The following is a 14,581-nucleotide window of genomic DNA, read 5'->3' on the forward strand; positions in this document are numbered from 1 at the left end:
TATTCTGGAGAATGGTGGTAAGGGTGGACCAGACTGGTGAACCTCCCTTGAGACAATAGGTGTAACAATGAGAAATAAATCATTACTGTGTTACTAATGGAATCCTTGAATTGGGTTAGATTTTCTGTTTTTAAATAAAAGATGTTATCACCCTAAAGGCTATTACTAGAACATACATGCTATTTTGATGTGCTTTCTATAGGAATGAAATTGAGAAGATTATTTTTGTTTGGGAATTAGGCTAATATGTTCCATAATGATTTGTGCAGTCAAATTTGGGGAAGATAATAGGGTATGAACCAAGGCAACCGAAGGAATGCCTAGGAGAATTACATTTGGACACAGCAACTATGCTCTCAACTTTCCTGCTACTACTTTATTTTAATGGCTTGGTTATTTGGAACAAAGGGATATTTTCATTCTCATCAAGGAAATCGGCGTACTGTCTATGGATGGAGTGAAAAAAGTTCATCCGGAAGGAATTCAGTGAGCTCTCTCCTTAGGCAGTATCTCTTGAACATGCTGTCAAGAATTCCTTGGGTACCAGCCTCAGTTTACCTTACCTGCTATTTCAAATGTGTCTTAAAAATAGCATGATTTTTCCATAGTCCTATTGAAATTGTGGTGTCCTCCACTTAGTAAAGTGTTTCTGCATTAAATTTCATTTAATTCCATTTTCATGTGTCTTTATTCTGAGCCTCAAATTCAATTTGGGAGTGGCAGTTAACTAATACAAATCTTTCTGGGGATTTCATTTTGGTTAGCATTTGAATTGGGGGGAAAGAAATTGATTTTTTTACATTGATATTTTTCCAAGGTATTTCTAGATATTAATACAGAAATCTGAGAAACAAGAGGGCATGGACTGCCCACTCACCTGAGGCTGAATACATTTCAGATCCTGAGAAAAAAGGAAGGTTTGGATGCAGGGGGCTGAGAGAGGATGTCTCTCCCTCAGCACAGCTGCTTCACTCTGATAAGAAAGCAGAGTTCAGTTTATGCTGACCTTGTATCTAACCAAAGTTTACCCTGCAGACTATTGGGGGAATAAAGGAAGAACTTCCTGTAAAATGCAGCTAATGTTGGCCTTCTAAAGGTCACAAAATGAAAAGCTGTGAGCATGACGCATCCTTGTAGGGGGGACTCCAGCAGGATTTCCTGTGCTGGAAAGGAAGCTTGGTGGAAACCTTTTAATTCATTCAGAAATGCAGAGACCAGCATGGCTGTTAAGAGTTTGGTTTTGCAGTTACAGGAGCTAATTTAATATAATACACTCAGCCCAGTACATCCCATTTCTAATTTATAAGAAAATTATTTATACTGAACAGTCGTGATGTTATCTTGGATGGGAACTTTTTCCTTGAACATTTCGTGGATTCCTTTTTGATAATTCAAAACTGTAGTTCTGCCATATGTAATGGACGCTTCAATGGGTACTTTAGTCTCTGTTTTAATATGGGAAATTTCCTCTAATTTTAAATCATGTTGAGTTTTAAACCAAATGTGTTGCTAACGCTTTTTTTTTTGTTTGTTTGTTTTAGATAGATAAATAATTTTTATTTTTTTCATTTTTTTAAATTTTTTTAAATATAAATTTATTTATTGTAATTGGAGGTTAATTACTTTACAATATTGTATAGGTTTGCCATACCTCAACATGAATCCACCACGGGTGTACACGTGTTCCCAATCCTGAACCCCGCTCCCACCTCCCCCCCCATACCATCCCTCTGGGTCATCCCAGTGCACCAGCCAAGAGCATCCTGTATCCTGCATCGAACCTGGACTGGCGATTCGTTTCATATATGATATTATACAAGTTTCAATGCCATTCTCCCAAATCATCCCCCCACTCCCTCTCCCATAGCGTCCAAAAGACTGTTCTATACATCTGTGTCTCTTTTGCTGCCTCGCATACAGGGTTATTATTACCATCTTTCTAAATTCCATATATATGCGTTAGTATACTGTATTGGTGTTTTTCTTTCTGACTTACTTCACTCTGCATAATAGGCTTCAGTTTCATCCACCTCATTAGAACTGATTCAAATGTATTCTTTTTAATGGCTGCGTAATACTCCATTGTGTATATGTATGTACCACAGCTTTCTTATCCATTCATCTGCTGATGGACATCTAGGTTGCTTCCATGTCCTGGCTATTATAAACAGTGCTGTGATGAACATTGGGGTACACATGTCTCTTTCATGAGTATTATATAATTATAGAATTGAAGTAGACACTAAGAAACATTGAATCAGAGTCTCTTGAAAGAAGAATATATATCAAGACTCAGAGCAATAGTTATGAGCTGGTAAATGTATATTGATACTATTCATTTAATTTTCTTGTAATCTTCGTATTTACCATTGTTAGATATTATTTTTTAAGAGGAAAGCATCTAAATAAGTTTAAATACTAAGGAAGCCTCACCCACTTGACTCACTTGCTTCAGACTGGACCAGTTTAGTTAGAGGAAATTTTCTATATGTATTTCATTTCTTTCCTTATTGACCACACATCAGTGGTAAAATTACACTATTGTTTTTTACCAACTTATTTATTTATTTGGTTGTGCTGGGATCTTTTAGTTACGTCATGTAGGATCTAGTTCCCTCAACAGGGATTGAACCCAGGCCCTCTGCATTGGGAGCAGAGTCTTAGCCACTGGAGTACCAGGTAAGTCCCTGCCAACTTCTTTAGAACAGCTGTGTATAATGTATGGGGCTTCAGTGGTGGCTTAGATGATAAAGAATCTGCTTGCAATGCAGGAGGCCCGGGTTCGATCCCAGCGTTGGGAAGATCCCCTGGAGAAGGGAATGGCAATCTGCTCCAGTATTCTTGCCTGGAGAATTTCCTATGGACATTTCCTATGAAAATTCTCCTTAGGAAGAATTTCCTAAAGGAGCTTGGCGGGCTACAGCCTGTGAGGTTGCAATCGGACACAACTGAGCGACTAACACTTAACCTAAACTTCCTCAAGAATGAAGTTCACCTTTTCCAAAATAGGACCAGGTTTGCTATATAATAGGAAAAATCACAAGTCATATTTTTATTGTTGTGTGTACGTGATTTTTATTCATCTCTATTCAGTGTTGCTGCTGCTAAATCGCTTCAGTCATGTCCAACTCTGTGCGACCCCATAGACAGCAGCCCACCAGACTCCACCGTCCCTGGGATTCTCCAGGCAAGAACACTGGAGTGGGTTGCCATTTCCTTCTCCAATGCATGCAAGTGAAGAGTGAAAGTGAAGTCGCTCTGTTGTGCCCGACTCTTAGCGACTCCATGGACTGCAGCCTACCAGGCTCCTCCATCCATGGTATTTTCCAGGCAGGAGTACTGGAGTGGAGTGCCCTTGCCTTCTCTGCTATTCAGTGTTATAGGTATCTAAATAATTGTTGCTATGAAGTGTCTCCTTATATAATACATTTAAACCGTCTTTATTCCAATCTATTATTTAGGAAGAACTCAAATGTGAGGCATTGAACTCAGTGCTGGGGGGATGCTAGTGTTAAAGGACTTTCTAGAGTCTCAATAGTGTTCTTAACAGGGCTGGTTTATTTTGAGTATTGAGAGACAGGTTGGGGGGAAAAAATGTAATAAATGATAGTCTAAAGTGATTTACCAAAGGATTCTTGGTTACCTCCAATGGACTGTTCTCCTTGTTTGGTAAATAGGTAATGCTGATGGGAACAGATCTCTGGGGTTTTGAACCTCCATTTGGCCTTTTTAAAATAACTAAAAACCAAATTAAAAGCATGAGTAATTATTTAGAATTTTGCACCATTGAGCTTAAACAAGAAATCATGCATAGTAAATGAGGAGGCTTAAAGGTAACAGGAGTGCAAGGTAGAGGTGATAAACACGTCTACATGATGGTGTTTATAGATTGTGAACTCTGAAGCAGATTCATGTACCTTTTTGTTGTTGTTAGAGACAGTCATGACCTGCTGGTTTAGGCTGTTGCTAAGAGTCTGTTGTTCAGTCACTTATTTGCCAGGCATTTTTAGAAAACTTACTACATGCCACTTTCCTAGGTGCTAAGAATCCCAGAGGAACACAATGAAAGCCCTTGTCCTGGAGAAATCTCAGTTCTTCTTCAGAAGCACAATTCCTAACATGGTTTGTTCTTTCTTCTCCACACTAAGCAATGAGGAACCCTAGGGCAAATAATTCCAATAGTGGGTACACATTCTTAAAGAAAAAGTGAACTATTCATAATTCAGGCTCTGTAAATTTATTCTCCCCGGTTCTCCACAATGTCCACTCTTCTGTTGAGTTACCTGGCCTGGTCTCATCTCCCTGTCTTTCTGTCTTTATGACAGCTTGCCCCTTTCCTCCTCTGACTGTATTGTACCTGTGCTTTAAGACTGAGCCAAATCTTCCTTTGTCTGTACAAGGCTGTTTTTTCCCAGACTGTCCACAGTTGGCATCTCTCAGTTTAGGACTTAATGCATGTTGGTCTGCACAGTGGAGTTTTGATCACACATCCTCAACTTCATTGTCTGGGTTTTGCTGGGAGCTGTTCCTAAACACATCTTGGATTTCTGGCTGCTTTAGGAAAAAGCTGGAATTGAAATTCTGAGGAGGGACAAGAGAAAGCCCGAGATTAAAAACTAACTGTATGATCATCAAGGAATGTAATCCATATGAGGGATAACCAATTCTCAATTAGAATTTTAAATTAGAATTATTTAAACCTTGTAACTTGCTTGAATTTATTTTCATAGCATCCATATGCAGTAAGTTACGTAACATTGTCCTCTATAAACATTTGAATTGGGGATTGGTGGTTCACTAGATACAGTTTGCCAAGCTGCCTTGTTTGGCCTTCATGGTGTTTGAAAAAAGGAAATCTTACAAAAACTGAGATTTCTAGTTTGTCTGAAATAACCTCTCCCACCCTAGTGAACTCGAGGGGAAACTAAATAAAGGAGGTCATTTTCATAGTCATGGCAAGGTAACAGCACAAAGAGCAGCCATGTATTGGGTGTTTACTCTGAGCCAGGCACTGTTCCAAGGACAGTATGAACTCACTGTGTCTCTAGTAAGTTGATACTATTATTATCTCCATATATTATATAACTCCATATATTATATAATATATATATAACATATATATAACTCCATATATAATCTCTATATATTACAGATGAGGAAACTGAGGCACAAAGAGGTTAAATAACCTTTTCCAGGGTCCTACAGCTTGCAAAAAGCAGCTGAGAGACCCAAACCTATGCAGGCTGATTACAGATGTGTGCTTTACTGCCTCTTCCAAGGACTGAAGGCACCTGCTGAAAGGTCTGCCCTAAATCATTCCCTTAGTTTGGCTGTAAAGTAACAGAGTTGGTTATAATGTGTGAAAGAGGAGCAGCAGTTTATTTTTCTATTTCCTTAAGTTTCTTGTTTGACTTGATTCTAAACTTTGAAAGAAAATGGCAGCTGCATGAAGGGACCTGCACGAATCTGATTGCTTAAAATTAGTTTGCATGTTAATTATTGTTTTTATTATTGATTACTATATTTGTCACATTTGCTCAATTCCGGGGGTTATGGCAACCTCATTCTTCCTAAAACCAAACTGATCTTTCTCTGTGGATTCTGTCCCTACCCCTCATTTGGTCACTCCATCACAACCTGTATTATTTTAGTCTCAGCATCCTAATTAGATGATAAACATTTTAAGGATAGCATAGTCCTTTATTTCTTATATACACATAGTATGTGTATGTAACACAACCTTTAGGTCAGTACTTTTTACAAAGTAGGTTTTTAATAAATACCGTGTATCTGAGAGGTTATGAAAGTATATGTATATAAAGATATAAAATATGTATATGTGTAAACTTTTTATTCCAGAATTTTTCAAGTATGCTTAAAAGTTGAGAGGATTGTGATAAATCCTCCTACACCCATATCCAGCTTCAACAACTCAATGTTGTTTTTTTTTTTAATATTTATTTGGCTACACCTGGTCTTCCATCTTCTGTTGTGGCATATAGGATGTTTAGTTGCAGCATGCAAATTCTTACTTGTTGCATGTGGGATCTGGTTCTGATCAGGGATTGAACATGGGCCCCCTACACTGGGAACTCAGTCTTAGCCACTAGTCCCTTAATATGTTTTTTTATGTAAATTGTGAAATATACATAATGAATGTTCTGCTACTATATATATGTTATATATATAGATACACATATAAAAGAAATAACAAAGAAAAATTGAACCCCATGTTGTAATCACCCAACTTAAGAAATGTTATTACCCGTAAAGCCCCTGGAATGCATTCTTTTTTCCCTCCCCACCAGAGATAACTCCTATACTGAATTTTGTGTTAATCATTTGTGGCTGAAATTGCCTTGGTTATTTGTGCATCAACACCTGTGCTTCCTTCTCTTTTAGTAATACAGCTTCCCATGTTTTAGCTGAGTATATGCCTTCCCAGTACTCTTGCCCAGAAAATTCCATGGATGGAGGAGCCTGGTGGGCTACAGTCTATGGGGTCGCAAAGAGTCGGACACGACTGAGCAACTTCACTTCACTTCATGCCTTCTAAAGGCTATTTCCCATGTTCCCCTTCAGTTACTTATGTCATGGGACTAAGTTTTGACCACTGTGGTGTGAACAGAAATGATCTGTTCAGCTTCTGTGTTGTGTCTCAGACTGTGCTTTTTTTCCTCCTGCCCCACCCTTTTTATTGCTTGGAATGTAGACTTGATGGCAGGAATTGAAGCAGCGTCTTAGAGACCTTGAGACAGAATCCAGGTGTTGAGAACAGAAAGCAAAACGGTGAAAGAAGTAGGTTTTGTTCTTCCCAGCCCAGAGTAGGCTGTGCAGCACACTTCCCTGTTCATTTGACTTTGAATAGGCCCTGGAGGATTTTCCTTCTGTAGTTTTAACAAGGATTTTACAAGCTAGTACAGCCACATATTCAAAATCCATACATAAGTAGTAAACTATAGAGTGGAAAAATTTCTCTTTCACTCCTGCCACCCTCCCTCCAAAGCAAACAGCACCATTTTCTTTTACATCCTTCCAGGAAAATCTGTGTGGTACTATGTATTTTAAATATGATTCAATTATAAAAATTTGGAAATAGCTACAGTTCCTAACTAAGCAAGAAGTGTCTGAGGACCCCTGCTTTGGACCGTGGTTCTGGGTTTTACCTTAAGTAACAATCTAATACTGTTAGTATCTTACTTAAGGGATGTGAAAGAATTCTGAAACATGCCATGTTTAATTAAAAAACAAAATGTTATTTGACTTCCCTGATAGTCCAGTGGTTAAGGATCTGCCTTGCAATGCAGGGGACATGGGTTTGATCCCTAGTCAGGGAATTAAGATCCCACATATTTCAGGGCAAGCAAGCAGGCGTCCCACAACTAAAGAGTCCACACACCGCAATGAAAGATCCTTTATGCTGCAACTAAGACCTGAGGCAGCCAAACTAAAAAAAAAAACAACAACCAACATTATGACTGTTTATCCGAGTCTGAGCATAGTAGCTACATGTGCAGGTCAAGCTCTTTGATTCCTTAAGAGTTGAATCGAGGGACTTCCCTGGTGGTCCAGTGGCTGAGACTTCATGCTCCCAATGCAGGGGGCCTGGGTTCAATCTCTGGCTGGGAAACTAGATCCCACATGCACAGCTAAGAGTTCACATGCTGTAACTAAGACCTGGTGTTGGGAGGATCCCCTGGAGGAGGGCATGGCAACCCCTTCCAGTATTCTTGCCTGGAGAATCCCCATGGACCAAGAAGCCTGGTGGGCTACAGTCCGCGAAGTCACAAAGAGTTGGCCGTGCCTGAGGAACTAAGCATAGCACAACAGCCAAATAAATAAGTAAATATTTTTTTTAAAGCGTTGAGTCGATGATGAGAGCTGAGCAAATAGGAGTCCCAACACGGTAACAGTGCGTGGTTCAACTATCTTGGTGTAAGTCGTTCAGTTGTGTCCAACTCTTTGTGACCCCATGGACTGTAGCCGACCAGACTCCTCTGTCCCTGGCAAGAATACTGGAGTGGGTAGCCATTTCCTTCTCCAGAGGATCTTCCTGACCCAGGGATCGAACCTGGGTCTCCTGCATTGCCCAGGCAGATTCTTTACCATCTGAGACACCAGGGAAGCCATCTTGGTAAAGCACCAACTTTTAAAAAAAAAAAAAAAAAAAAAAAGGAAAGTGCTTGCACCAAAACTCATGTGCTTGACATACTGGGGAGCCTAAAATCTAAACTCGAAACGTCAAACCCCAGTCTGGCACAGAGAACTATATTCAATATCTTGTAATAACCTTTAATGGAAAAGAATTTTAAAAGAATATATATAAAACTGAATCACTTGGCTGTATACCTAATACATTGTAAATAAACTATATTTTAATTGAAAAAAAAAAAAAGGAGGGACTCTCAAACCCTAGCTTCCGTTTATACACATCTGTAAACTAACAAGCTTAGTAAGTCTGCTTCCTAATTCATAGAACAAAGGAGTCATACATGGCAAAGCAGGGAAAGGGGACTTATTTATATATAAGCAGGCCTGCAGACAGAATCGAGAAATAACAGCAGACAGGATGACAACACAGGAAGGACTTAAGCCACAGCAGCCTGAGGCCATTCAGTGGAGGGACAGACACGCCCACATACCTCCTTGAGTCCTTTAGCCACGTTGGAGCTGGAGGCAGAGAAGCGCAACACTTAGTGTTTATGGAGATAAGCCTGAGTCATCACATCAAGACAGAGTGTCCAGCACACTGGGTTTTAAAAGGTTAGGTAATTGACTCAGACCCATGAAGGAACGATAACCTACAGCTTTGAAACTAAACAATAGACAACCAGGAGAACCGCCAGCTGCAACTATGGCAAAGTTAATAACTCTACACACACACACACAAAACCAAGGGAAACAACGAACTGGAGAAACTAGTTTTACTGTTTATATCAGACAAAGGGGGTTAATATTATAACCTAGAGAGGGAGTCCAAAGTTTTTATTAAAAGAGAAATGAGAGTTCATGCAGCTGGTAGGGTAAAGGAAAAGAAAAATTTGTGCAAAGGTGTAGAATTGTAGGTTACTTTTCAAAACATGTGTTTTTATTTTCTTTTTAAAATGATAAGGACATATGAGGATAACTGAAAACAAAAGGCATAGAACTTTACGGCATTCTAGTAAGATTGTCATCAAAATGAGTGAGTAGAAGACATTTCTGTTTGCTTTGCCTACTTGTGTACGTGAAAAAAAGGGTAAGAATATTTAGGTTCTGCAGGAAACTTTGTCAAGAATATCTTATTCCCTTGGAGCAGATTTTCTTAATAATAACCTAGGGATCTGTGAGAGCATTCTCAAAAGTCCCTGAATTCTATGGAACTTTTAATTTAAATACTTTAAACATCTTCTTGTGATCCTAAAAAGACATATTTTGGATTATATGATGATCACGTGCTTTCAGATTCTTACCTCACATTTTTTTTTAGAAACTAGCTTTATTCAGGTATAATTTACATTCCATAAAACTCACTTGCTGTAGGCGTGTGTTTCAGTGACTTGAGTAAATCTATGGTTACACAGCCATCACTGCAGTGTAGGTTTAAAATGTTCCCATTACCCCAGAAAGTTATTCCCCCGGGTTTTGTGCTGTGAATTTCTATGTCCACTGCTACCCTGAGATAATCTAATGTGCTATCTCTGTCTCTGTAAATTTGCCTTTCTCTAGACACTTCATATAAATGGCATCAAACAATACGTAGTATCTGTGTCTGGTTTCTTTCACTTAGCATGATGTTCTTGAGGCGCATCACTTTGTAGCACATGTCAGCGGTTGATCCCTTTCCCTTGCTGAGTAGTATTCCATTGTCCGACTCTTTGTGACCCCGTGGACTATATAGTCCATGAAATTCTCCAGGCCAGAATACTGGAGTGGGTGGCCTTTCCCTCTTCCAGGGGATCGTGCCAACCCAGGGACCAAACCCAGATCTCCCGCGTTGCAGGCGGATTCTTTACCAGCTGAGCCACAAGGGAACCCCTGTATAGAATCCACTGATGGTTTATTCATTCACCCTGCTATGAGCATTGGATTGTTTCCAGTTGCATTCACTTATGTTTACAATTAAACTGGTACCAAATAACCATCATGAAGCTAAAACTCACGATATAGGGTTTCTACATTTGAGAATTTTAGATATTTTTAGGACTCTGGTATTCAAAGGGTCCCTCCGTTATTCAAATTTGAGAAACACTGTTTAGATATATCAGATCTATGAGCCGTATCCTAGTGATAGACTTCTTCCTCTTTTAAAGTGTTAGATTTACAATACTTATGTTTCTCTATATGGTTTGCTTAACTGCATGGTGAACACTATGTCACTGAAATATCCTTGATCTCTGCTTCCTGAAGCAGTAGTAGTTGTGTGGGTGCTGAGTCATATTCGACTCCTTTGTGATCCCATACACTGAAACCCACCAGGCTCCTCTATCCATAAGATTCTCCAGGAAAGAGTACTGGAGTGGGTTGCCATTTCCTTCTCCAGGGGATCTTCCCAGCCCAGGGATCAAACCCTCGTCTCTTGCATTGGCAGGCAGATTCTTTACCACTGAGCCGCCAGCGAAGTTCTTCCTGAAATTTGAACGAAAATTTGTTAGAGTAGCTTATGAATAATATTAGGTGGATCCTTACGGGAATATTTGTTGTGTCAGGAATTCTTCAAGGGAAGTTAGTTTATATCCTGTCGTTTGCCTCAGTAAATCTCATGGTCCTTGTACTTATCCTCTGACCTTCCCTGAATATGAAAAAAAACCTGATCTCTTCCCAACAGAAACTAATTTGGGATAGCTTAGGAAAGGGGACATATATTGGAATTAATTCTAATAATGAAAGACAGAACTGAAGGAGAGCTGAATAATCAGGATCCAGGGTAGCTCTTGGGACCAAAGTTATAAGAATTCAGGTAGAGAGCTGACATTCAAATAATTGAACTCCAAAGGCCGTCAGTCCCTGTGTGACTCTTCTCAAAATCAAATTCCCAGGAGGCTGAGTTACCTGTTTATTCTTAAGGGGTGTAGCATGGGACGACGCCACAAGAGACCCACCTTTAGGAAACATCAAGCTCCCACAGAGTACTTCTCTCTTTCTTGGGGCACCTTATATCTTGTGTATTTTGGTAAGGTTCTCTAGTTTGATTATCCAGCTTTGCCTTTTTACAGCTTTGTTGAGGTGTGTTCCTGATGCCGTAGTATTCACGCAGGTAAGGCCATTCAGTGGTTTCTAGTATATTATTCTGCAACTGCCATCACAGTCTCAGGTAAGAGCATTTTTCCATACCCCAGAAAGAAACTCCTAACCCGTTAGCACTCACCCTGATGCCTCCTCTCCTCCCTGTCACTCTATCTCCACCCCAGCCACAGGCACGCATTAATCCTTTTTCTGTTCTTATGGATTAGTCTATACTGGAATTTCACATAAATAGAATTATACAAATGTGGCCTTTTGTGACTAGCTTCATTCACTCAGCATATGTTTACAAGGTCCATCCATATTGTAGCATGCATCAGCCCTTCATTTCTTTTTGTGCCTGAATAATATCCATTGTATACCAGTTTTGTTTATCCACTCATCATCAGTGGATGGACATTTGGGTGGTTCTTTTTACTTTATTTTCTCACTCTTATGAATGGTATGGCTGTAAAGGTTTGTGTGTAAGGTTTTGTATGGATATCTGTTTTCAGCTCTCTTGGACATATATCTAGGAGTGGAATTGCTAAGTCATACGGTAACTCTTTATGTTAAGCATTTTGAGGAATTGGCAAATTGTTTTCCAAAGTGGCTGCTCTGTTTTATGTTCCCAACAGCAGTATATGAGAGTGTTAATTTTCTTCACATCCTCAGAACACTTGTTATTATCCCACTTTTGTATTTTAGCCATCCAAGTGAGTATGAAGTGGTATCTCACTGTGATTTTGATTTGCATCTCTGATGGCTAATGACGTTGAGCATCTTTTCATGTGCTTAATGCCTTTGTATATCTTCATTGGAGAGATGTTCATTCAAATTCTTTGCCCATTTTTCAAATTGAGCTATTTGTCTTTTTTGTTGAGTTGTAAGAGTGCTTTATATATTCTGGATACAAATCCTTGTAAAATATGCATCTTACAAATATGTGCTCCCTTTCTGTGGTCTGTCTTTTCATTTTTTTTCTTGGTACTCTATGAGACATAAAAGTTTTAAATTTTCATGAAGTCCAACTTACCTGTTTTTTTCATCTGTCACCTGTGGTTTTGGTGCCATATTTGACATTGCTTTAACCCAGGATCATAAATAATTACTTGTATATTTTCTTCTAGGAGCTTTAGGGTTTTAGCTCTTATATTTAGGCCTATGATCTATTTTATGTTAATTTCTGCATAAGGTGTGAGGTAGAGGTCCAAATGTATCCTTTTGCATGTGGATGTATCCTTTTGCATGTGGATATCCAATCGCCCAGCGCTATTTGTAAAAAAAAAAAAAAACTTTTTCCCATTAACTTTTTAAAAAATTTTATTTATTTTTCCTTTTTGGCTCCTCTGGGTCTTCATTGCTGCGTGTGGGCTTTCTCCAGTTGTAGTAAGCAGGAGAAACTCTCTAGTTGTGGTATATAGGCTTCTCATTGCGGTGGTTTCTCTTGTGGAGCATAAGCTCTAGCGGGTGTGGGCTTCAGTAGTTGTGGCACACCAGCTCGTTTGCCCTGCAGTGTGCGGGATCTTCCCAGACCAGGGATCGAACCGGAATCCCCTGCATGGTAAGGCAGATTCTTAACCACTGGACCACAGGGGAAGCCCTCCCACTAACCTTTTTTGTCATTTCTGTTGAAAATTAGCTAACTGTAAATGTACGGATTTACCTCTGGATTCTCAGGTCTGTTCCGTTGATATATATGTATATACTTATGCCAGTGTGTGTGTGTGTGTGTGTGCATGCACGCACGTACATGTATGTGCATATGCCCAGTCATGTCAGACTCTGCAACTTCATGGACTGTAGCCCATGAGGCTCCTCTGTCCATGGGATTTCTTAGGCAAGAATACTGGAGTGGGTTGCCATTTCCTACTCTAGCAATCCTCCCCACCCACAGATCAAACCTCTGTCTCTTGCATCTGCTGCATTGGCAAGTGGATTCTTCCCCGCCCCACTCCATGGTCATCCCATTTTTTTTTCTTTTTTTTTTTTTAATTAATTAATTTATTTTAATTGGAGGCTAATTACTTTACAATATAGTAGTGGTTTTTGCCACACATTGACATGAATCAGCCATGGGTGTACATGTGTTCCCTATCCTGAACCCCCCCTCCCACCTCCCTCCCTGTCCCATCCCTCAGGGTCATCCCTGTGCACCAGCCCTGAGCACCCTGTCTCATGCTTCGAACCTGGACTGGCGATCTGTTTCACATATGATAATATACATGTTTCAATGCTTTTCTCTCAAATCATCCCACCCTCGCCTTCTCCCACAGAATCCAAAAGTCTCTTCTTTACATCTGTGTCTCTTTTGCTGTCTCGCATATAGGGTCATCGTTACCATCTTTCTAAATTCCATATATATGTGCATTAGTATACTGTATTGGTATTTTTCTTTCTGAATTACTTTACTCTGTATAATAGGCTCCAGTTTCATCCACCTCATTAGAACTGGTTCAAATGCATTCTCTTTAATGGCTGAGTAATATTCCATCATGTATATGTACCACAGTTTTCTTATCCATTCATCTGCTGATAGACATCTAGATAATTGCTACCATGCCCTGGCTATTATAAACAGTGCTGTGATGAACATTGGGGTACACCTGTCTCTTTCAATTCTGATTTCCTCAGTGTGTATGCCCAGCAGTGGGATTGCTGGGTCGTATGGCAGTTCTTTTCCAATTTTTTAAGGAATCTCCACATTGTTCTCCATAGTGGCTGTATTACTTTGCATTCCCACCAACAGTGTAAAAGGGTTCCTTTTTCTCCGCATCCTATCCAGCTTTTATTGTTTGTAGACTTTTTGATAGCAGCCATTCTGACTGGCATGAGATGGTACCTCATTGTGGTTTTGATTTGCATTTCTCTGATAATGAGTGATGTTGAGCATCTTTTCCTGTGTTTGTTAGCCATCTGTATGTCTTCTTTGGAAAAATGTCTGTTTAATTCTTTGGCCCATTCTTTGATTGGATCATTTATTTTTCTGGAATTGAGCTGCAGGAGCTGCTTGTATATTTTTGAGATTAATTCCTTGTCAGTTGCTTCGTTTGCTATTATTTTCTCCCATTCTGAAGGCTGTCTTTTCACCGTGCTTATAGTTTCCTTCGTTGTGCAAAAGCTTTTAAGTTTAATTGGGTCCCATTTGTTTATTTTTGCTTTTATTTCCATTACTCTGGGTGGTGGGTCATAGAGGATCCTGCTGTGATTTATATCAGAGAGTGTTTTGCCTATGTTTTCCTCTAGGAGTTTTATAGTTTCTGGTCTTAGGTTTAGATCTTTGTTCCATTTTGAGTTTATATTTTTGTATGGTGTTAGAAAGTGTTCTAGTTTCATTCTTTTACAAGTGGTTGACCAGTTTTCCCAGCATCAGGGCAAG

The 14,581-nt window shown here is 39.5% G+C and overlaps 1 protein-coding gene across 9 annotated transcripts in view; it reads left to right on the forward strand.

Annotated features, from left to right (window-relative positions):
- The window catches only part of SRGAP1 (SLIT-ROBO Rho GTPase activating protein 1), a 303,623-nt gene that overhangs the window by 49,262 nt on the left and 239,780 nt on the right, over positions 1-14,581 (forward strand). Inside the window, exon 2 of one of the 9 annotated variants that reach the window (XM_055579513.1) lies at positions 11,196-11,236. The exons of the other annotated variants lie outside the window; for them this stretch is intronic. The gene's annotated coding sequence lies outside the window, so the exon portion shown is untranslated. The remainder of the gene's footprint in view (positions 1-11,195; positions 11,237-14,581) is intronic. 9 annotated transcript variants of the gene reach the window in all.

Source organism: Bubalus kerabau, chromosome 1 (assembly GCF_029407905.1).
Source record: "Bubalus kerabau isolate K-KA32 ecotype Philippines breed swamp buffalo chromosome 1, PCC_UOA_SB_1v2, whole genome shotgun sequence".
In the NCBI taxonomy this organism is placed as follows: domain Eukaryota; kingdom Metazoa; phylum Chordata; class Mammalia; order Artiodactyla; family Bovidae; genus Bubalus; species Bubalus kerabau.